Genomic DNA, 24122 nt, shown 5'->3' with positions numbered 1-24122 from the left:
TTGTTAAACGGTATCTTCCAGATTTAGTCAGGAATTTTTCAATTTTACTAAATAGTATTTTTTGTTATTTACAGAAATAATATGGCTTTTTTTGCTTTACCTACTATGAATAATTATATTAATTAATTTCCTATTAGTGGTTTTAATTAATCATGCTTACATTCTGAATAAAACCTACTTACTTGTTTATAATGTATTTGTCTTTAAATATGCTACTGAAATGTATTTGCTAAGCTTTATTTAGAACATTCATTATCAACGAGATTGGTCTGTAGTCCTTATCTTGGGCTATATCTTTGTCAAGTTTGGGCTTCAATATTATGGTGCTTTAAGAAAAAGTACTTGGAGAATCACTTGTTATGTTCCAAAACAATGTATATAACTGAAATGATCTGGTCTAGCTACAGATATATTTGACATTTTTATTTTTTAAAATGTTCTGGACTTTTTCATTAGACGGCAATTTTTTATTAGACTCTTAGCAGAATCTGATCAGATTCTTAAATGTTAGTCAATTTTAGCTTTCTGAAACCAATTTTAGTAATATTTTTTCCTAAAACATGGAATTCATCCAGATGTTTTAAATTTACATAAAAAGTTTTAAAAAATATTTTTGCTTATCATTACTCTCTATTCATTGCAAATTTGTGCTTTTAACAAATTTTCACATTGTTTTCTCCACTGCTCAAGAACCACACTCTTTGTTCATCATTTCTCACTACATTATGGATATATTTTTTACTTTTATCTTTCTTAGGGTATTTTTCACTCTGCATTTATTTTTTCTACTTTTTTTCCACTTATTTTCTTTTCTTTTTTTTCACTTTTTACTTTATTTTATTTTAACATTGTTTTCTAGAATAAAAAAAAATTAAATGTTTGTTTCTTTTTTTGTTTTCCTTATTGATTAAGGTATTACATAAGGTATCCCCCCCATTGCCCCCACTCATGCCCTCAACCCCCTGGGGTCTGTGTCCATTGGTTAGGCTTATATGCATGCATACAAGTTCTTTGGTTGATCTCTCCCCCTTACCCCCACCCTCCCCTACCTTCCCTCTAAGGTTTCACGGTCTGATCGATGCTTCTCTGTCTCTGGATTTGTTTTTGTTCATCAGTTTATGTTGTTCATTATATTCCACAAATGAGTAAGATCATGTGATATTTATCATTCTCTGACTGGCTTATTTCGCTTAGCATAATGCTCTCTCCAGTTCCATCCATGCTGTTGCATGGTAAGAATTCCTTCTTTTTTTACTGCAGCGTAGTATTCCATTGTGTAGATGTACCCCAGTTTTTAATCCACTCATCTGCTGATGGGCACTTAGACTGTTTCCAAATCTTAGCTATGGAAAATTGTGCTGCTATGAACATAGGGGTTCATATATCCTTTCTGATTGGTGTTTCTAGTTTTTTGGAATATATTCCTAGAAGTGGGATCACTGGGTCAAATGGGAGTTCCAGTTTTAATTTTTTGAGGAAACTCCATACTGTTCTCCGCAGTGGCTGCACCAGTCTGCATTCCCACCAGCAGTGCACGAGGGTTCCTTTTTCTCAGCATCCTCGCCAGCACTTGTCATTTGTTGATTTGTTGATGATAGCCATTCTGACAGGTGTGAGATGGCATCTCATTGTTGTTTTGATTTGCATCTCTCAGATGATTACTGACTTTGAGCATGTTTTCATGTGTTTCTTGGCCTTCCTTATGTCCTCTTTCGAAAAGTATCTATTTAGGTCCGTTGCCCATTTTTTGATTGGATTGTTTATCTTCCTTTTGTTAAGTTGTATGAGTTCCCTGTAAATGTTGGAGATTAAACCCTTATTAGTGATAACATTGGCAAATATGTTCTCTCATACAGTAAAGAGAAAATAAACAAAGGGGACTACATCAAAATAAAAAGCTTCTGTACAGCAAAAGAAACCATCAGCAACACAAGAAAGCCCACTGCATGGGAGAACATATTTCCACTTATTTTCAATATTTATTCTTGAATAACATGGTATAAATTTCTATTGAGTATTACTTTAGTTATATTATAAAAATAATGATTAGTAGTGTTATAATTATTATCATTTTATACAGTAATTAGGGGTATTATTAACCTTCCTCACTTCCTCATATTTTCACTGTTTTGCCTTTCCTGGGGATATGTTTATGCATTTAAACATCCCTAAATTTCTATTACTTTATCATTCATAGATAGAAGTTAGTGATTTTATACTATGTAAGATGAAGAAATATGTCTCTTCTGTCTTTTGAAGTTCATTTCCTAAATTTTGTTTGTTAAATTATAAATTTTTATTTTGCTGTATAATACTGGTATTGTTATAATCTATATCTAAAATTTATTTAACATTATACTATTTTCAAAATGATTCAATGTTTACCATCACTATTTTCAAAATGGCTTGTCCAATTATTTCTTTTTTGGGGGGAAGGATTTTTTAATTCTATTTTTCTCCTCAAAACACATGGGTGTCTACTACATTTAAAATCAAACTGCTTTATTCATATATTTTTCTTGTGTCTTGTTTCCTTTCTTTTAGTATGTGTTCCACTGTCTTCTTAACTGTTGTTTATGATTTTACTTTCTTATTTTTATTTTATTTTAGTTATTTTTTATTTTTATTTTTTTAATATATTTTTATTGATTTGAGAGAGGAAGGGAGAGGGAGAGAGAGATAGTAACATCAATGATGAGAGAATCATTGATCAGCTGCCTCCTGCAGGCCCCCTACTGGGGACCCAGCTCACAACCCAGGCATGTGCCCTTGGCTGGAATTGAACTCAGGACCCTTCAGTCTGCAGGCCAATGCTCTATCCACTGACCCAAACCTGCTAGGGCACTTATTTTTATTTTTAATAGCATTTTATTACTACAAAATAATGTATACACATGCAGAATATTATAAAATAAAAAAAGGAAAAAACAAAACCAGACCACTTTCCAACCCCCAAAGACTACCACTGCAATGCCAGTAAAGGTAGAGGGTGCATAACCTTTAGATATTTTCCACAGATGTATAGATATACACACACATAATATTTTTCCTGTTGCTTAAAATATGTAAGTTCTTGTTAATAATCCAAGGCCAGCCTGTTTGTATCAGCCTTTAGTACCTTACTTTTTGGCCTGGATGGCAGTACATTCTCAAACTTGAAGGCCAATAATCTTATCAAACTGTGATACAGTACTGGTCATTCTACAGTTTTTCCACCAGGATACTGGTATATGTGCCCTTTTAACTTGCAGATTGAGGCTTCTCTTTATGTTAGTGTTCTGATATTAGAGTAAAAAAAACATAGCAGTTTATAGGCTCTGGTATCTCTGAAAATAATCTTACCTCGAATCATGGGAGAACACCCTGAGCCTGCCCCCCGTCCCCCATGATGTTGGTGGTGCTGTCATTCCAAACTCCATTTAAAAGCATCTCCCAGACCACTGTATTCATAGAATTATGACGTCATTAATAGTTCTACAACTCTTTTCATGATTAAGAAGCACAACCCCCTTAAATTTAAGGCCAAAGATTTATGTACAAACTGAACATTACAGCTTCACCTTCCTCTCTCCCCACTTATCTACCACTTCATCCATCTGAATAAAGTGGATGCATAGCCTAAAGAAAAAAAAAAGAAGCAAAACCAATTCTTTTTAATTTTTTTTCAGTTAGTGCACTTATTTAAAAAGAAGTCATTTTCCAAATACCACATTTTCATTTATATGTGGAATCTAAAGAACAAAATAAATGAATAAAGAAAATTGAAATAGACTCATAGACACAGAGAATAGACTGATGTTTGGCAGAGAGGCGAGTGCTGGGTGAAAAAGGTAAAGGGATTAAGAAGTACAAATTGGTAGTAACAGAAAAGTCATGGGGATATAAAGTACAGCATAGGGAATATAGTCAATAATATTTTAATAACGATGTATGATGCCAGGTAGGTACTTGAAATGTCAGAGGGAACACTTTGTAAAGTACAGTGAATGTAAAATGTAATTGAAAAATGAAATATAAAAAAGCCAACCCTCAAAATAAATAAAAACAAAAGGAATCATTTCTAGTTCTTTCTCTTTTCACCGCACAAGTTTTACCATAATGTTTTAACTAATACGTACTAATTCATAAATAAATGTTATTGTTTTGTTTTATTTCAAATTGTCCCTCTCTTGCTTCTTGTTTTCTATTTCTTTTTCTTTCCCTCTTTTTAAAAAAATATATTTTATTGATTTTTTTTACAGAGAGGAAGGGAGAGGGATAGAGAGTTAGAAACATCGATCAGCTGCCTCCTGCACACCCCCTACTGGGAATGTGCCCGCAACCAAAGTACATGCCTTTGACTGGAATTGAACCTGGGACTCTTCAGTCTGCAGGCCAATGCTCTATCCACTGAGCAAAACCGGTTAGGGCTTCTTTCCTTCTTTCTCTTTCTTCTTACTTATCTCTCTACATGCACACATATACTCATGCTAACTCAAAAAGACACACATACATTTTAAAAATATTTTTTATTGATTTCAGAGAGGAAGGGAGAGGGAGAGAGAGATAGAAGCATCAATGGTGAGAGAGAATCATTGACCATCTGCCACCTGCACACCCCACACTGGGGATTAATTCTGCAACCTCGCACGTGCCCTGACCAGGAATGGAACCATGACTTCCTGGATCATAGGTTGATGCTCATCCTCTGAACCACACTGGCTGGGCACACACATACATTTTAAATTTTCCACTGTTTGTGTCATGAATATGATGACAGTCTGTGAATTCATACCATCACATGGTTTTGCATATGAATTCATATCACTGTACTCACTGAATAACTGTATAACATGTGAGGTAAATGGAGATTTGGGTTTCTGTTGAAATCTCCCAGGGAAAGGGAATGAAGGGCCAAATATAATCCATTCTGTCTAGTGATATTCTAAAAATTGTTTTCAGATTCCAAGGCAATTACCCACAACAACATGAGGATATATGGTACAGTTTGGAGGAAAAGAATAAAAACAAGGCAAAATGGCTTTATATCTTAAATGTCCTTAGAAAACAAGGCTAAGGCTGCGCATTTCCCTCTAACAGCTTTTGGTTCAAGATACTGTGTGGTTTTCCCTGAAAATGTGACGAATTTTGCTTTACAAATCATTTTGATCTCCTCTGTTGTCACATTCTAATTTTTCTAAGTTACTGATTGTGCATTGATTACAGTGATGGAGAGTCAGCATCCCTAATATTACCAGGAGTCAGAAAATATGACTGAAATAACATATTTCACTAAGGATTCTGCAACTTAATTTTCATGCAGTTTAATTGACATGGGAAACAGGAAGTGATATGTTGCTTTATAATCTCATCAGTTTGACTATGAAATGTCTAGTATAAAAGCTGTCCAGTATAGGTACCCTTAAGTATTCATTTGCTATTGAATGAGTGAGTGAATGATAGGCAAATAGAAAAAATATGATTTAAATAAATAACCACCAGGTCGGGCTCATTAAAGTGGACACTTTATGAGTAGGATTATTTTGTAATTTCTGCCTTGATTATTTGGCTCACATCCAAAACACAGTCCCTGTTGTGGAGACTTGCAAAACTCCGCTACTGAAAGAGGGCCAGCCAATCTGTGCCCTTGGATGAAGAAGATCTTTTTGGACAAAGGCACACTCACCCACACACACACATGCTCATCCGCATGTACACAATCACATCCAACGCAGGAACGCCGTAGCTTAAGTTAGAGTTGCTCCTGGCACTTACTATCACGAAGGGAAACAGACCAGCTTTCCATTTATTGTTCCTTATTGGCTGACTCAAGCTCAAAGCTGAAAAGATTAGCTCCCAGGCAGTCCCTTCAAAGTTTGGCAATTTATTCTGGATAAGCATCTGGAAGGCTGGATGCTTATCTATATTATTTATCCCATCCAGCCCACAATGTGGTTAGAAATATAACAAGATTCCTTCCTGTGATTCTTAAAAGCAAAATGGGAACTGTTGAGTTTTTAAAAATTGTGGGGGTGGGGGGACAATTTCACAGCTTCTTGTAATTCAGCTGCGTCCAGGAATTGACAGTTATAACGAAAGTATGATTACACATGTTTTCACTCTCTCCATACCTTCTTTGGGAAATTAGGGTATGATGGAGATTTATGTGTATTTTTCATTCCTAATAAATTCAAATGTGATTGGGTTGGTTTGTTGGGAAAGAGAAAATACCTTGAATTTACCACTTTTGAAACAAAAACTTACTCTATCAGCTAATTTGACATTACAGAAACACTCAGTGGAGTGCAAACCAATTTCATTCTTTTGAGGTAGTGTCCGGGACTGAGATAATGCACTGTCTTGCAAAGGAACAGACCTCTCGAGAACTCTTCTGGGCTACAGGTATCAGTGAGTTCTGCTCCAGGGACTGTAGCTTTGGCATGTCATATACAGAATTCATTTTGCAAAAGTTGCTAAAATAGGTATTTTAAAAAGGCCAGGATGTTATGAATCACTTATGATAATTTAATGATGAACCCTCTTCCCACTAGAATCACAGATTTTAATATAATAAGAAATTGAAAATATCTAGTCCAGTAGTTTTCTTAGAATACAATTTTAGTGTTCAACTTTGAAATTCTTCGAAACTGAAAAGACTGAAATATAACAATAACCTGCATTCACTTCCAGTATTAAGCAGATGGTAACATTTTGCTACATCTGCCTCACATCTCTTTTTAGAAAATAGAAAAAAAATATGCCTGACACAGCAAACCCGCTCTTACACTTTCCAATCATTTTGCCTATTTTTCCCCAGAGGAAAAATATTTTTTTAACCTTTGCAACATATTTTCCTATCTAATAAAAAAGTAATATGCAAATTAATTATCACTCAGTCACAAAGATGGTGGTGGCCACAGAGCTGGAGTGAGCAGGAGGCATGGTTGCCCCTGGCGATGGAGGAAGCCAAGCTTCCTGCCTGCCCTGGCTGGCCCTCAGCTCCATTCAAGGCTACAAAGTTTCAATTATACAAGTTAAATAAATCCCAGATACCTGCTTCCAGCCCGCGGGCCCGGCCAGCCTGAAAACAGCAATCAGCCCCTCACCCAGGCTAGCCAGGCACTCCAGCGGGACACCCCCCCTCCCCTGAAGTTATTGTGGACAGCCTGAAAATGGCCCTCAGCCCCTCACCCAGGCTGGCCAGGCTCCACAGTAGGTACCCTCACCCTGAAGGGGTGTGGCCAGCCTGCAAACAGCCCTCAGCCCCTCACCCAGGCTGGCCACACTCCCATGGGGTGAAGGTCCCCACTGGGGGGCTTTGCCAGCCTGCAAACATCCCTCAGCCCCTCACCCAGGCTGGCCAGGCACCCCAGCAGGACCCCCACCCTGATCCGGGACACCCTTCAGAGCAAACCAGCCAGCCACCACCCATGCACCAGGCCTCTATCCTATATAATAAAAGGGTAATATTCAAATTGACCCTAACAGCAGAACAACTGGGAATGACTGGTCACTATGACACACACTGACCACCAGGGGGCAGACGCTCAATGCAGGAGCTGCCCCTGGTGGTCAGTGCTCTCCCACAGGGGGAGCTCTGCTCAGCCACAAGCCAGGCTGATGGCTGCCAGCACAGCGGTGGTTGTGGGAGCCTCTCCCGCCTCCTCAACAGGGCTAAGGATGTCTGACTGCAGCTTAGGCCTGCTCCCCACTGGCAAGTGGACATCCCCCGAGGGCTCCCGGGCTGCCAGAGGGATGTCTGACTGCCAGCTTAGGCCCGATCCCCCAGGGAGCGGGCCTAAGCCAGCAGGTGGACATCCCCCGAGGGGTCCCAGACTGTGAGAGGGCACAGGCCGGGCTGAGGGACCACCTCCCCGCTAGTGCACAAATTTTTGTGCACTGGGCCTCTAGTTTATTCAATAACATTATATGGTATTGTTTTACATGTTTCAAAATTTACATAAATGCAATCATATTATGACTTTTATTTTGCAAAGTTTTTTCACTTACTATTGACTTTTGAGATTTTTACCAACATGGTACATTAATATGTTGGTAAATGGAGATTTAGTTGATTTATTTTAACTGCTTCTTACATTCCATTTCACATTAAAAATAGAGTTCACAGTACTTCCAGGTTCTCAATATTCTAAGCAGTGCCTCAGTGAGCATCCTGCATGCATCTCCTTGTGCACTTCTCCCTTGTGCTTCTCCAAAGCATCTGGAACTAGAAGTGGAATTTCTGGGTTATATAATTTATGTCTTAGATTTATTGCTCTTGTTCTGTTGTTCTCTGTAGCCTTTGTAATTATTTACATTCACACCAGCAAATTGCCAACTGGCTAAGAGTTTGTGTTCTCAGATTTATTAATATTTTTAAATCTGCTGTGTGAAATAATATCTCATTGTAGTTTATTTTGCATTTCCCTGGTTTATTAGAACTGGGCATCATTTATCTCCTTCTCTATTGCATAGATCATTTATTTCTAGTTTTACTGGATTATTATTTTCCCTATGGTTGTCTATGACTTTTTTCTATACCCTGGATTCTTTTCTATTTTATGTATTTTCTTCATTCGTGTCTTACCTTTCACTTTGTTGGTTATGTCTTTTGTGGAAGAGAAATTTTAATGTTTGTTGTATCTTGTTTGAGAAATTCTTACTTTCTCCAATGTCATAAAATATTATAAACTTTTTTTGAAAATTTTTCTATTACTGATTTTTCTTCTTCTTTGTTTCATCTGCATTTGTTTTTATAAATGACATAAAGTATGAATGTTTTCTTATTTTTTATTTTTTATTTTTTGCATATGAAGATCCAATTTTCCAGGAGCATTTATTGACTCGTCCACTCACAACTCATGGACCAGATCTAGTCACATGGCCCCACTCACTGTAAGGTGGCAGGAAATGCCACGTTGACAGTGTGTCCAGAGTCAGGGAAAACTGGACATAGTGATGAACAGCAATAATTGTCTACATATACATGATGGTTTTAAAATATGTTCACAGACTTTTTGACCTGGCCAGTTTTTCTCAGTGGTTAGCGTGTCAGCTTGCTCACGGGAGGTTCACGGGTTCAATTCCCAGCCAAGGGCACATACCTGGGTTACAGGCTCCAACCCTGCTCCTGGTTAGGGCGCACGCGGGAGGGGCAACCAATTGATATGTCTCTTTCCCACGTCGATGTTTTTCTCTTTCTCAAAATCCATGAAAAAAATCCTCACTCCTTGGGTGAGGATTAAAAATAATAATAATAAAATAAAATATGTTCACAGATTTTTTTGACACTCCTCTTTTGAAAAGGGGAAGTCTAGCTTCCTCTCCTCCTGATTGTGAGCTAGACTTAGTGACCCTCTTCCAATGAATAAAATGGGACAGAAATGATGGTGTATGACTTCTGGGATAAAGTCATCAAAGTTATTGTGGACTAGAGGCCCAGTGCACAGTCTGGGAGTCCTCAGGGGATGTCCTACTGCCACAGTCTGGCCTAAACTGCTGTCCGGCCTCCCTCTGGCCATCAGGGGACAGTGCCGCCCCCATCACCCTGCAGCTGCCGCTGCCCAGCCTCCATCTGCAGGACGCAACTGGATGGGGGATCAGGGGACGATGCCAGTCCCCCTCATCGCCCCTCCACTGCCGCTGGTCACCGCCACCCCCCACCTTCATCACTGTTCCCTCCCTCTGCCCGCTGGCACACACCTTGGCTGGCCTGGCACTGCCTGCTCACCGGCCCCGCCCCTGCCTACTGGCCGTTCCACCATTTGGTCGATTTGCATATTACGCTTTTATTAAATAGGATTCCTCCTTGCTTTCTTTTGGATCATTCACCCTGAAGGAAGATGGGTGGTCATGTCACAAGGATGCTCAAGCAGCTCTATGGAAACCACATGTGGTGAGAAACTAAGGCCTCTTTGCAACAGACAGTACTAACTTGCCAACCATGTGAACAAATTGCCATAAAAGCAGATTTCCCAAGTCCTGGCTGGGTAGCTCAGTCAATTAGAATGTAAAGGTTGTGGGTTTGCTCTCCACTCAGGGAATATGCAGAAAGCAACCCATGAATGTGTAAATAAGTGAAACAACAAAATCTCTCTCTCTCTCTCTCTCTCTCTCTCTCTCTCTCTCTCCCCTTCCTCTCTCTATAAAAGCAACCAATCCAGAAAAAAAGAAAAAAAAAAAGCAGATGCTCCAGCCCCAGTCAAACCTGAACATGACTGCAGCCCTGGTCAACATTTTGACTGCAAACTGATAAGTCCTGAGCCAGAACCATTCAGCTAAAATTTTCTTGAATTCCTGAGGGACTGAAATTGTGTGAGTTAATAAATGCTTATTGTTCTAAGCCAATATATTTTGGAGTAATTTGTTATTATATAGTGCTAAAGAATTAATAAATTGAATTTCACCAAATTGTAGGTTATGTTTTATTCAGTATGATTTAAAATATAGGCTATGTGGCATAAATCATATCTAATTTAGTAGTCCTATGAGATTACCTCAAAGAAACTGTTAATCACCAGAGCAGATTAAACTGATGGATAACCAGAAGGCTGGAAAGACATCTATGCCTAGTAAGGTGTCGTGAACAGAAAACAATAACAACAACAACAAAACCCAAATAAACAACAAAAAAAAAACAACTAAAAAAAACTCCAGTTGCCCTAGCTGGTTTGGCTCAGTGGATAGAGTGTCGGCCTGCGGACTGAAGGGTCCGCGGTTCGATTCCGGCCGGGGGGCACATGCCCAGGTTGTGGGCACAATCCCCCCCCCGCACCAGTGGGGGATGTGCAGGAGGCAGCCAATCAATGATTTTCTCTCATCATTGATGTTTCTATCTCTCTAGCTCTCTTCCTTCTTCTCTGAAATCAATAAAAATATATTTAAAAAAAAAACAAAACTCCAGTAAACAAACACTAATAGGAACCTCAAATAGAAACTTATGACTGTGAGTGCTCCAGATTATAGTGATTAATTTGCTATTTATCTTGTTTATTACATGGGCAATTCCATGGAACCATGCTCTGAGTTGAGTAGAGATTTATTTATCTAATACATATAATATTGGGAAACAAGACAAGGATCCGGCCAGTCTCTGGCATAGAAATATCATCATCTGGCCTCCACACTTCATAGGGTTGGAATGGTCAAAGTAAACAATATGAGACAAGTTTTTGGGAGCAGGAAAGACTATGCAAATGTATCACTGGGATTATATATCAGTCAGCAAAGGCTAGGTTTTGCTGTTGCAATGAAAACTCCAAAATATTAAAGGCTTACAATCTCTGAGTTTTCTTTTTTGCTCATGTTAGCCAGCTTCAGGTTGGCTATGGCTCTGCCTTGTCATCTTCACTCCACGACCCAGAAGGCAGAGAGGCCTCCAGCTGGAGCAGTGACACTTGTCATGAGAGAGGAGAAAAAGTCATGAGGACTTCTTGGAAGTGAACTGTGGCAGGGGTCCCCAAGACCACCTCTAGCTTTGGCAATTCACTAGAAGGACTTACAGTATTCGGTGATGACTTATTGCGGTGAAAGGATAGGAAGCAAAATGAGCAGGGAAAGTGCCTGAGGCAAAGTGTGGAGGACACCAGGAGCAAGCTTCCAGGAGTCCTCTCCCTGCGGAGCCACACAGGATGTGCTGAATTCCTCCAGCATCAAATTGTGACACCATATGTGCAATCTGTTTACCAGGGAAGCTCGTTGGAGATTCAGTACTCAGGGCTTTTCCTGGGGGACAGCTGTGTAGGCACCCTCTGCCCGGCACATACCACGATTCTGGATTCTAGAAGGATATGCTGTGTTCAGCTAAGCCACGTTGTTTGCACTAACAGTTTAGGAACAGTTGTCACCAGCACAGGGGTTCTTGCCCCCCTCAAGATAGAAATCAAGAGAGGAAGTGAAACAGATGCAACAGAAGAGGCTCACTGGAAACCAGGCAGAGGGAGGGACATAAGGGAAGGAGCCTGATGCACCAAGGGAACACACACCAACACAGAGTCTGGCTCCCAGAACTGCTGCGGGGTCTGCTTACCTAGGGCTGGGTTCCACACGCAGGCACAGAATCGATTTCTTTGCTGTCCAGGTTTTCGCTGTGAGCTGGCATCAGCTGGCACAGGTGCAGAGCAGAGCCCTTTGAGGAGTGCCTGAAGAGGAACTTTAAACTTATCTAGGAGAGGCTTAAAAAGATAACTTAAGGCTTAAGAGGAGATCCTCACCCATTTAAGAGAGGCTCAGACTGTCTCACAGGGGAAGCCTTCTTATCAGAGAATGACTGGGACCTTTCTGAAACCAAGCTCCCCAAGGCCAGCCAAGGACAAACCCTCCACGTGGGCCGTCCTAAGCCTAGCAGCCTCTGACCTGCTGGGTTAACTCCTTTCTGCACAGACACATGTCACTTCTGCTCACATTTCATTGGTTTCATGGCCAAAACTGACATTCTTGTCGTGAGAAAGTATAAGCCTCTATTTTAAAAAAGTAATACAATCTATTTCAGATTATTACCTATAGATCCTTTGAATGAAACAAGATTTAAAAAAAATGAATTGATATTTTCTATACATATGTATATATGTACTTTCTACAAATTTTTATGGTCTGGGTTCATTAATTTAAATATTTTTATTGAAATGACTTGAGTTATATAATAACATAGAGAAAAGATGTAGCAACAAATATTAGAGATACACTGAGTAATGATTTTTTAAAAAAGCAATTATTATTCTTTTTACGTCAAAATTCTTTCTCTCTTTTTCTTTCTTTTTTTTTTTTCAGATCGAGTGGGTCTCTGGTTCCTTTTGGAGGCTGGCGCTTTCATTTTGCCTTTGACTTTCTCTGAGCAGTGTATTTGTTAAAGCTCTAATCCTCCTGGGAACTTGTGATTAGACCCCTGAAGAGCTGTTTCGTGGCCTCTGCTGTGTTTTCTTACCACTGTACCTTTTAAGCTTTCAGCTGTATTTCCAGCTCTGGCCTGCATATGGCCTTCAGCATAAATTCCATCTGCAAAGTGGTTTGTTCCAATGCCGTCCTCATTTCTCTCAATTGTTTTTATACTTCCTTTTATTATCTAGCCTCAGCTCTTTGACCTTTTATTCATTAGCTCAAACTACAATTTTTTGTCTAAAGGTTAAATTGGAAAAATAACAAGGTGGTTGACTTTTAGCATGTATATATTTACATTTTTACTTTTCTATTTTTGTATTTCCTGCATAGCTTTTTAGATTTAAAACATCTCCCCACCTCTCTAAAAGTAAAACAAAATTAATTGCTTAGAGTAAAAATAAAAATCTTCCTGGTTTTAAAAACAACAGCTTTTAACCTCTGCTTCCCCCACTAAGAGACAGTTATGTAGTAGGAACCCACCACGCATCGGAGGAACTATATTTGTAACATCGTTTTAGAAGATAACATCTCCCTTTTCAATGAAGGGAGGACTTTATGTGGGTCTCTTCTTTATGGTTAGATGGCAGAATGTTTTATTGCTATTTATAAAAGCCTGCATTAAAAGAATGCAATATTGGTTCTCTCAGAGTGGGAGCTATTTGGAAAACTAATTATCTCCAAATGGCTGCAAATTTCCAAGAATCTGCCGAGAAGACAAATCAGGAATACCATCTAAATGACCTATTGCAGCAAGGGGTCCTCTGCAGCTCTTGAGACCTCCCCATCAGCTATTTAAACCCTTCTGCTCTCTTCCTCTCCTCCTCCCACTCCAACCTCTATAGGTGACCTCATCAGCCATGGGCAAACTACGGCCCGTGGGCCGGATCTGGCCCGTTTGAAATGAATAAAACTAAAAAAAAAAAGACCGTACCCTTTTATGTAATGATGTTTACTTTGAATTTATATTAGTTCACACAAACACTTCATCCATGCTTTTGTTCCGGCCCTCCGGTCCAGTTTAAGAACCCATTGTGGCCCTCGAGTCAAAAAGTTTGCCCACCCCTGCCTCAGCTCATATTTTAGAGAAAATAAAGACCAACAGGGAAGAATTCCACTCACTCTCCTGCCCTCTTACAGACTTATCTGCTTTTATGGCTTCCTAATGCCCTTCCCTTTCACCTCAGTGGAGGGCTGTGCTCTGCTGCATCTGAGCTGAGGCTGATCCTGCCACTGAGTTCCTTCAACTTCAGGGCTCTGGACCCATCAAATATCTCCCTTTGCCTGCAGTTTCCCCGCTGCCTCTTTATTGGCTCTTTCCTTTCTGCCTATATATCTACTTACGTTTCTTCAATTTAAACATCAGTAACTCCACACACATGCATTTGCTCCAGCTACCCCATGTCTCTTCATTAGAGAGGCTGTTGTTGCACCATCCATGCTGTCAGAGCAGGCGAGGCACTGCCTGAGGGAGGGAGCCTGATGCAACCTGAGTGCAGGTGTGAAGGGGGCTCTATTATTAGATACACTTCCACTTACTTTTCATTTCTCATTTTATTAAGTATGCAGCACAGTTTGGTTGAGTATTTTGGAGGGTAAATATCCAGGCTAGTAAGTGTTTAAAAGGCCAAGAAATGATCTCATTACTTTCTCCCAATGGAGCAGCCAATCACATGTACTGAGAATTACTATGTGCTGGGCACCGAACTAAATCTTTTATGTGGATTATCTCATTTCATCCTAACCATAACCTGATGAGACAGGCAGCGGTATCATTCCCATTCTGCAGGTGAGGAAATTGAAGCACCAAATGTGAAGTAACTTGCTCCAGATGGCACAACAAACAGGCTGCGGAGCCAATTGTTTTCTTTTCCGAGCCCTCAAGAGCATCTGTCTTTGGGTGTAGGACACCATGTAGCTGGGATGCTCATTTTCAGATAGCAGAAGTGTCCATCTCTGCAAGTCACCCAAGGCCACTGAGATGCCTCACATGCCCTCACAAGCACTTATTCATTGTCTTATCATAATGGTTTCCAACCAAGGCTTGAGCATGAGCATGCCTGGCCCCAGTGCAGACCAAGTGAATCAGTATCCCAGAGCTGAATGTGGGCACTTGTGCTATGTAAAACCCTGCACCCCAAGTGATTCTGATGCTCAGAGCGGGCTCCATTTCTCTCTGCCCTCTACTATCCTACTTGCTATTGCCTTTATTCTTATGAGTGGAGAAAAACATGCATTTTAAATGATGAAATAGTTTCACAATCAACTTCCTGTGGATAGTGTTACTGAGAATCCTATATAATAAAACCCTAATATGCAAATCAACCGAACAGCAGAACGACCGGTCACTATGACGTGCACTGACCACCAGGGGGCAGATGCTCAATGCAGGAGCTGCCCCCTGGTGGTCAGTGCGCTCCCACGGGGGGAGTGCCCTTCAGCCAGAAGCCAGGCTATGGCTGGCGAGTGCAGCGGTGGTGGTGGGAGCCTCTCCCACCTCCACAGCAGCACTAAGGACCCCTTGGGGGATGTCCGCCTGCCGGCTTAGGTGGACTGAGGGGCCCAGACTGCAAAAGGGCGCAAGCCCGGCTAAGGGACTCCCCCACCCCCCAGTGAATGAATGTCGTGCAGCTGGCCTCTAGTACTCTTATAATGTGTTTGATTATTTCACTAAAGGTAAGTACAACATACTTGATTGAGTAAATACTTAAAGTATTGGGAAATGATTTTTAAAAGCCCCATTTTTTTTTTTCTGGACACCAGGAAAAACATGATTCAGATGTCTTCAAGTTATTTCTAGTCAAAGATTTGCCTAAGTTTTTAAAACATGCAGTGAAATAACGTTACCTTTCAGTTTTACTAATACCACAGTTGTGTATCATGTATTCCACACCTAGACAGTTTTGCAGAAAATAGTGAATTCACATATTGTATTTCACACATTATTTATTAAGTTTAATTCCCTTTGCTATTTAAAAAATATATTTGAAATTATCATATTACTGAATATGCTATATTGTAGGGAGGTAAAAAGATTTTTGAGGTAATTAATTTCTCTTCTTTGCCACTTTCAATTTAACTCTGATGTTCTGTAAAACACAATGCCAAAACTAACTTAGAAAAAAATGTAAAAAAGTTAAAAACATCTGTACCACTTTGAGAAGGAAATAATCATTTTCAAAATACATCTCTTACTTTGCTAATGTTGAGAATCATCTGTGTCTCCCCACTGAGACCCTTTCCTTTTTGTCCTGGTGGGCATATCTGTCAGCAAAAGTGACTGTACTGCTTTCTGAACATCAGGCTTCATCCTCAGAAAATTTACAATATTTCTAAGATTTATGACACTAATGGAACTCTCCTGGCAGCATTGCCATCCATTTTGCTGATATCCAGGAAGCTGACACGACTCTAATCTCCTGTTGCACATATTCAGAGACTGAAGAAACCAACATCTTAATTAGCATAGAAACGACAGATATGGAAGCCTGCAGTCCCTGAATGAACTAAGGCCTGTAATAGAATCCTATATAAAAGAATTAGGGTTGATCATGCTTTTAAAAAATAGTGAAACAAACATTGGCCTTTATGTGCCATATTGCTTTATCAAAGGGCATAAAAAATAAACCCAACTGGTATTTTAAAGGGCAACCACTATTTATAAGATAGAGCTTGTCACCTGAAAAATAACTAGTATAAGATTTAGCTTTAGAAAGGAATAATTTTTACATTAAATAAAACCACATAACTCTGAAATATGAGTGTGTCAAAATTAAAGAATACTAAACTGAAGTCAAATTGGATTTCGATCTCAGATTTTCCATTAACTAGCTGTGTGAACTCAGGCCAATTACTTGATCTTCCAGGGCCTCACTTTTTTTGTTGGACTAGATAATCTCCAAAGACTTTTCCAGCTCAATTGTTTTATGAGTTTATTAGATTTCCCATAGCAGAACCTAATAAATGAGCTGGAATTATAATAAATAAGACTACTCTTCTGCAGCGGAAAGGCGTGACTGTGGGACAAAGAACTGCATTCCACTCCCTGCAGCACCACCTAAAGACCATGTGATCTGAGCAAGTCCTTAATGCCTTGGTTTCTCATCTGTAAATTAGAGATGGTGATACCTCACTGCAGTGGTAGGAGTTTTGAATGAAATGCCATATGTATTAGTTTGCTTGGGCTGACATAACAAAACACTTCACACCGTATGACGTAAGCACCAGAAATTTATTTTCTCACAGTTCTGGAGGCTGGAAAGCCCAAGATCAAGGTCCAGCAGGGTAGTTTCTGGTGCAATTGCTCTTCCTGGCTTACAGATCGCCCCTTCTCCTGTGTCCTCACATGACAGAAAGAGAGCTCTGGTGTCTCTCTTCTTACAAGGACACCAGCTTTATAAGATCAGGGCTCCACTCCATGACCTCGTTTAAGCTTTATCACCTCTTCATTCTTATCAAATATAGTCACATAGAGGATTAGGATTTTAACATATGAATTATGGGCAGAACAAAATTGAGTCCATAGCATCATCTATGAAAATTCTTTTCAAACACATCATTTTCTACTAATGTCCTAATAAAAATCAGTAGCATAAGTATATTGGGCATTCATATCCAATGCTGATGGGACTATCCAAAATTTCAATGTTTTTGAAGGACTTTTCAGTAAAATTTATTAAAATGTAAAGGGCTACTGGTTTATGAACTAGTTTTTGCACTTTCAAAATTTATACTCCTGAAGCTCTCTTAAGAATTGCTCAAAGATATATGTATGCAATTGTCAGTGAAATATTGTTGAAAAATTGATAAAAATCAGAAGCAAATTTAGATCATACAATAACATATTTTATATATGCTACTTACCTATAATATAAAATATTATATATCCATTAAAAATGTAGTAAATCTATACATACTGACATACTACTAAGATGTCCAGGACCTGTTAGAGGAAAAAGAAGTGCAAATTGCAAAGTAGTTTCTACAGTGTGATGGCTTTTTTGATAAAATGTATTGGAGGAATTATACATTAAACTATCTATACCAAGCATGTCAAACTCAAAGGCTAACACGGGCCAAATAAATGAGGCACGTGGCCCGCAGGCCACAAGTTTGACATGCTTGGTCTACACAGCTTTTTTTGTGTGGTGTGGAATTCCAGGAGCCTTTCCCTTTCCAGGTTACACTTTTCTCTGATTTTAAATTTAATTTTAAGGATATATCACAATTGCTTTAAAAAATAAAAGATTAAGAGACTGCAGAGTATCACTAAAACTCTAAAAACTTATTAGTTTACACTTGAAATACTTTTAAAATTAATTTTTATTGAGAAATAAATGAAATAATTGAAAAGCTTATTTAAAAAAGCAGCCATCCCTGGCCTTGTGTTTCTTTACTCTTGGTCACCTGGAGCAAAATTTCAGAAGTTCTGCCTAATATATATTTACATATTGTGAAATAACATGTATGTTATATTTGATTATTTCATGTAGACATTGTCTCCTGACTTTCATCTGCAGAAAGTTTAGCCTTACCTCTTTGCTTTTTGCCTACCTTCCTCCCAACATACAGGGTGGGGCAAAATGGGTTTACAGTTGTTCACATGGAAGAATAATACAATCATTAATAAGTAATAATATAAGTCTAAACTCTGTATTTTGCATGCGCACAACTATACACCTACCTTTGACCCACCCTGTAAAACCCCCATCCTGTTACTTTATATATATCATAACTTTGGCTTAATTAACATCCAGGGTTTACATTATTATTACCATGTAAATATTGTTCATGGCTGAGCTACACAGTACATTATAATGAAATAGCCTTCCTTATACAACATTTGTATTCCTAGAGTTACTAAACCTTATCTTTATTTGCTTAGTTTTTTATGTGCATATCATTATTTCGTTCCCAAATCTTTCCTTCAAAGTTGTACAATTTCTTTCAATATTCTTAAACAAAACAAGTCATCTATTCTATTTTTTGTTGGTGTCATCTCTCCTGGTTTGTCATTTAAAAACCCAGTAGTTACTGGAGTTTGAAGAGCTAAAGCTTATGAAATACTAACAACCCCCCTCACCTCCCTGCCCAGGAACTAGAAAGAGTTTATGGTAAATCAAGATATCTCTATATATAAAAGCCCAAGCGACCAACGACTGAACGACCAGTCAACTGGTTTCTATGATGTACACTGACTACCAGGGAGAAGACACTCAATGCAGGAGCTGCCCCCTGGTGGTCATTGCACTCCCACAGCCAACCTCCAGCAGTTGGCTGGCCCCTGCAATTGGCCCCAATCTGGGGGAGCCGGCTGACCAACCTCCCGTGGTCCCTCCCCCCGGCTGGCTGGCCAACCTCTCACAGTTTCTCCCCTGTAGTTGGCAGGCCCCAATCGCCCTGATTGGGACTGGGCAAGACAGCCCCAATTGGCCCCGATCGCCGGCCTGGCTGAGGGACGCCACCCATACATGATTTTGTGCACTGGGCCTCTAATTTTTAATAAGACCCCCAGAGTAAGAGACAAACATCTCATACTCCACTTCTCTTGCCAAAGGGGAAATGATGAAAGAGAGGAGACTGGGGTGACTGGGATTGAGGACACAGGGGGTCAGTGTCAACTGATGGCCAATTGTCTACTCCTGTGAGCACATCAGACCACACATCTCCAGCCTAAGCTAACAATTCCCTTATCAATTCCTGGTGAGAATGTCCCTCAATAGCAGCCAGCACACCAACCACAGAGCACCTCAGGTAGGTAAGCAGGTGTCTGTGTAAGCATGACCCTCACCACCTGCAATGACACAGGACACCTGCAAACCTCAAAGGAGGCAGGGTTTGGGGTTTCTAGCATTTGGTGGTGTTGAATAAAATCAGCTTAACCTTCTTTAGGACTTGGGTCAGTGGTAAAGCACAGTCTTATTACATGTGCAAATGCTTGAGGACAAATTGAATTGTTTGCAGGCTGTCCATTAAAATCGTGGAATCAGCCCTAACCAGTTTGGCTCAGTAGATAGAGCATTGGCCTGTGGACTAAAGGGTCCCAGGTTCAATTCTGGTCAAGGGCATGTACCTTGGTTGCAGGCATATTCCCAGTAGTGGGTATGCAGGAGGCAGCTGATCGATATTTCTCTCTCATCAATGTTTCTAACTCTCTATCCTTCTCCCTTCCTCTCTGTAAAAAAAATCAATCAATAAAATATATTTAAAAAATAAAATAAAATAAAATAAAATTGTGGAATCAATGAGTTAGAGAATAAAAATAATGAAGAGTTTATATAATGGTCCAGAGGAAGGAATAAGGAGCCTAAATTCATGCAAGTCAGTTAATTACATACCTGATATCTCATACAAAGTGAGGACAGCAATAGCTTTCTGCTCCTTAGAGCGGTTGTTTGGCCAAGGTATAAGTAAAAGTATTGAAAATATACATGCATAACATTAGGCAACATTTTATATACAAATCATTTAATATATATTTGACCTATTCATTGTTTATTTAATTCCACAAACATAAATTGGGTATATATATCAAATTTGAGCAGAAGATCAAAAGCATATTTTCACAAGTTAAGCCCATTATTAGTACTGCAGCCTGAGGAAAATTGTATCATTTGCCTCTCCAAGCGATTACACCTGAGAAAGGTCATGCAGATGTTACATATAATTTTAAACACGTCTCTGCTATTTAAGTTACACTTCAAGCTCAGTGCCTATTGTCACATATCATCTGCAAACACAGACTAAGCCCCATGAATACCATGCTTGTCACCCACAAGTCATGAGACATTGTCCTGTCACCTGAGAGCCTTCAGCATGACCATGACTGAGTGCTAATGTTAGCAGTAGAGGATCTCTAAGAATGTAAACTCAAATAATACCATGATGCCTTATGGAGAAGCAGACTTTAAATGTTTAGAATTAATAGTTCTCACCAATTGTAGCTTCTTTCTTTGGCAGTGACAAAAAAAGTGGAGGAGAAAGAAAGCTCCTCACAAAACAATTGCAATAAATAAATATAGAAGAAATGAGAAAAATAGAAAACCATCATTAGGCAAGCATAATTATTGCAGGCAATGTCCACAGATGGACACTAAACTTAGAGGGTCTATGTTTTAGGAGAAAGCAGATATTGAGTGAAGGGTATCCTATACAATAAATAGGTAATATGCAAATTAACCCTCACACCCTCACAAAGATGGCTACCTACAACTAGGCTGGCAGGGGGGTTAGTGAGGGATGACCAAATGACTGAACAAGTAGGCTGCATGGGGCGACCAGGCCGGGGGGGGGGGGGAGTAGGGGGACAGTTGGAGGCAACCAGGCCGGCAGTGGGGGAAGTTAGGGGCAATCAGGCCAGCACACAGAGGCAGTGAGGGGCTATCAGGCCAGCAGTGGGGGTCAGTTAGGGGCAACCAGGCAGGCAGGCAGGTGAACGATTAGGAGCCAGCGGTACAGGATTGTGAGAGGGATGTCCGACTGCCAGTTTAGGCCCGATCCCCAAGATTGGGCCTAAACTGGCAGTCGGACATCCCCCAAGGGGTCCCAGATTGGAGAGGGTGCAGGCTGGGCTGAGGGACCCCCACCCCCATGCACGAATTTCGTGCACTGGGCCTCTAGTATTAAAATATGCATGAAATTTATCCATTAAATTTTCCTACTCAAAACATTTTTTAGTTTCTTAATTCTACTCTTAAGCTTATATTTTGTCCCTTGTAAACCTCCAAAAGCATGTACCTTCCTTAAACAAATCTTTTAAATATTTTCATATTTGCTCTCAAGTCCACCCAGTAGTATCAATAGAGGACTGTAAACACTTAATCAAGAAGTATGTCTTGAATACCTATTATTTTCATAGAAGTGTGCAAACAACTGCAAGCGAGTAAAAGGCAGTCCATGATCCTATCCATCCCTCGAAGAAAAATAGACACCTTGGGAAGATAGGAATGCACATGAAGAATAAATAGCAACATGTAAAATGATATGGTCATGCCTTATCTTTCTGGTATTAGTTACAAGAGTTGATAGAGGCAGAGAAAAGCAGCACACATGCAAATAAGAGCAAGCTAGACCTACAACATTTGTATGTCTTGGATGGTGGGTAGATGTACAGAGTCTGCACAGTCTTCGTGGTGAGTTGGAGGGGCATGAGAAGCAGTCATGAGGCCTGTCTTGAGTGGGATTGAAACTCTGAGGTGATGAGGAGAATGGGCCTTGATGGAGTTGAGTCAGATAAGAGAGGGTTGTGAAAGTCAGATTGAAGAGATCTTGGTTCAAGTGAAAAAGGGAGGCCACTTTTAGGGCTTTGCTAGGGCCAAATTACTTTTCTGGCACCAATACAAATATGTCTGGTGGATCTCAAGCCAGAACCGGTTTGTTTTAGAAAATCAAATATATAATACTGGACCTTGGAGAAACTTTTTCTGAAATGCAAATCAAATTTCCTCACCTTTCCACCCTACCCCACCCTTTTTCTTCCTAAAGCATTCACAAGATTTCCTTGCTCTTAGGATAAAGACCAAAATCCTTCACATGGCCTTAGGGCTCCCTAAGATTGGACCCCTCCCCACGTACCCAGATTTCTCAGTACGGTATACCCCTCAAGGCCTGGCTTCTCTTGTTTTTTTTGAGGACTTTCTTCTGTTACTAGACCTTTGCATATTCAGTACTCTTCCCTCTGACTTATCTTTTGACTAGTTTACTTTTTTTTATTCCTTAGATGTCAGTTCAATCCCCCATTATCAACTCCAGTGGAAAAGCCTCACTCCCTGCTCTGGCTGGATCTACTCATATTACCAAGTGCTTCGGCTTGTGAAACTTACCTATCTGTATATTTACATAGGGGATTGTTTAACTTAATTATGTGAATTTTTGATGAATGCCTTTTCCCCTTATTACACCACACATTTCTGAGGGCAGAGGCTTTTTTCATTTCCATTGTATCTCCTGTCCTGGAATAAAGTAGGTACTCAATAAGAATTTAATAAATGAAATATTAAAACATTCTCCATTCCCAAGACACTATCCTATTTCAATGACATGATTTTCTGAATCATGATTAAAATATTCTATCTCAACTTTGAAATTATAGTATATATGTCTCAATATTTTATAACTTTTGAAATGTGGACTCTAAGTGTGTTATTCAGATGAGTAAATTGAACTGAATTACTAGAGCTTACATAGGACTTGTTGCTCAACAGATTGATATTTATGTGCAGGGCACTTTACTCAGCACTGTGAATTATTCCAAGCTAAATAATATAAGGTTTCTGCCTGGCTCATAATCAGGTAGGGGATCTATATGAAACTACCTATATTATAATGTAGATTGTGAGGGTTCTAAGTGCTATGGAAACATGGAAGGGAAAGATTTATTCTGACTAAAGGAATATGGCAAAGTGACAGTGAAAAGTAACATTTTGACAGCCAGACATTGGGAGAGCAAAAACTCCAAGCCAAAAGAAAATAACTAAAAAATACAAAGCACAAAAGCATAAAGCACTAAATCAAGTGGCCCGTAGGTTAAGGCAGAGGTGAGTGGGCTGCAAGTAGCTTGTGATGGGGAAAGTTAGGTTCCAACTAATAGTATGCTACAGTGCCTACAATTATCTTATCTCATGGATAGTGAGCAGTTACCAAGGATTATAAATGGAAGTGCCGAAATCAAATGTGTGGGGTCTAGTGGCAATGTGATGGGATCAATTAAAGAGGGCTTAACAGATTAAAGAGTGCGGGGAGACCCTGGCAACATGGAGGGGAAAAGAAATCCAAAAAACATTACTAGAACCTAAGAGAAGCTAAGGAGGACCTGACTGGTTTAGTAGCAGTGAAACAGAGAGTAGGTGGATGAGGAAGCCTTCAGAAAGTGGCAAGAACATGATTTAGCAAACAATTATGTATGTATGTATGTATGTATGTATTTATGTAATTATTTATCTTTATTGTTGAAAGTATTACAGATGTCCGTTCCCCCCCCCCCCCCCCCCCCCCGCCAAAATTAATCCTTTTCACCCAGGTCCTGCTCCGGCCCAAGGGTTTCCCACCCTATTTTTTGTGTTTTTTGGGAAAAAGGGATTTTTGGGTAAACTTTTCCCACAACCTAAACAAACCCTTCCTTCCCCCTAAAATTTTAAGGCTTCTCCCCCTTTTCACGCCCTCGGGGTTATTTTAATCCCCAATTTAATTTTTTCCTAAAATCCCCTATTTTTTTTGGATTTTTAAAAAAAAAAATTGGGGAAGGAAAGGTTTTTATGCCATTTTTAATGGTG

The sequence above is a fragment of the Myotis lucifugus genome, unplaced genomic scaffold (assembly GCF_000147115.1).
Source record: "Myotis lucifugus unplaced genomic scaffold, Myoluc2.0 scaffold_22, whole genome shotgun sequence".
Classification (NCBI taxonomy): Eukaryota; Metazoa; Chordata; class Mammalia; order Chiroptera; family Vespertilionidae; genus Myotis; species Myotis lucifugus.
This window is presented reverse-complemented; position numbering follows the sequence as displayed.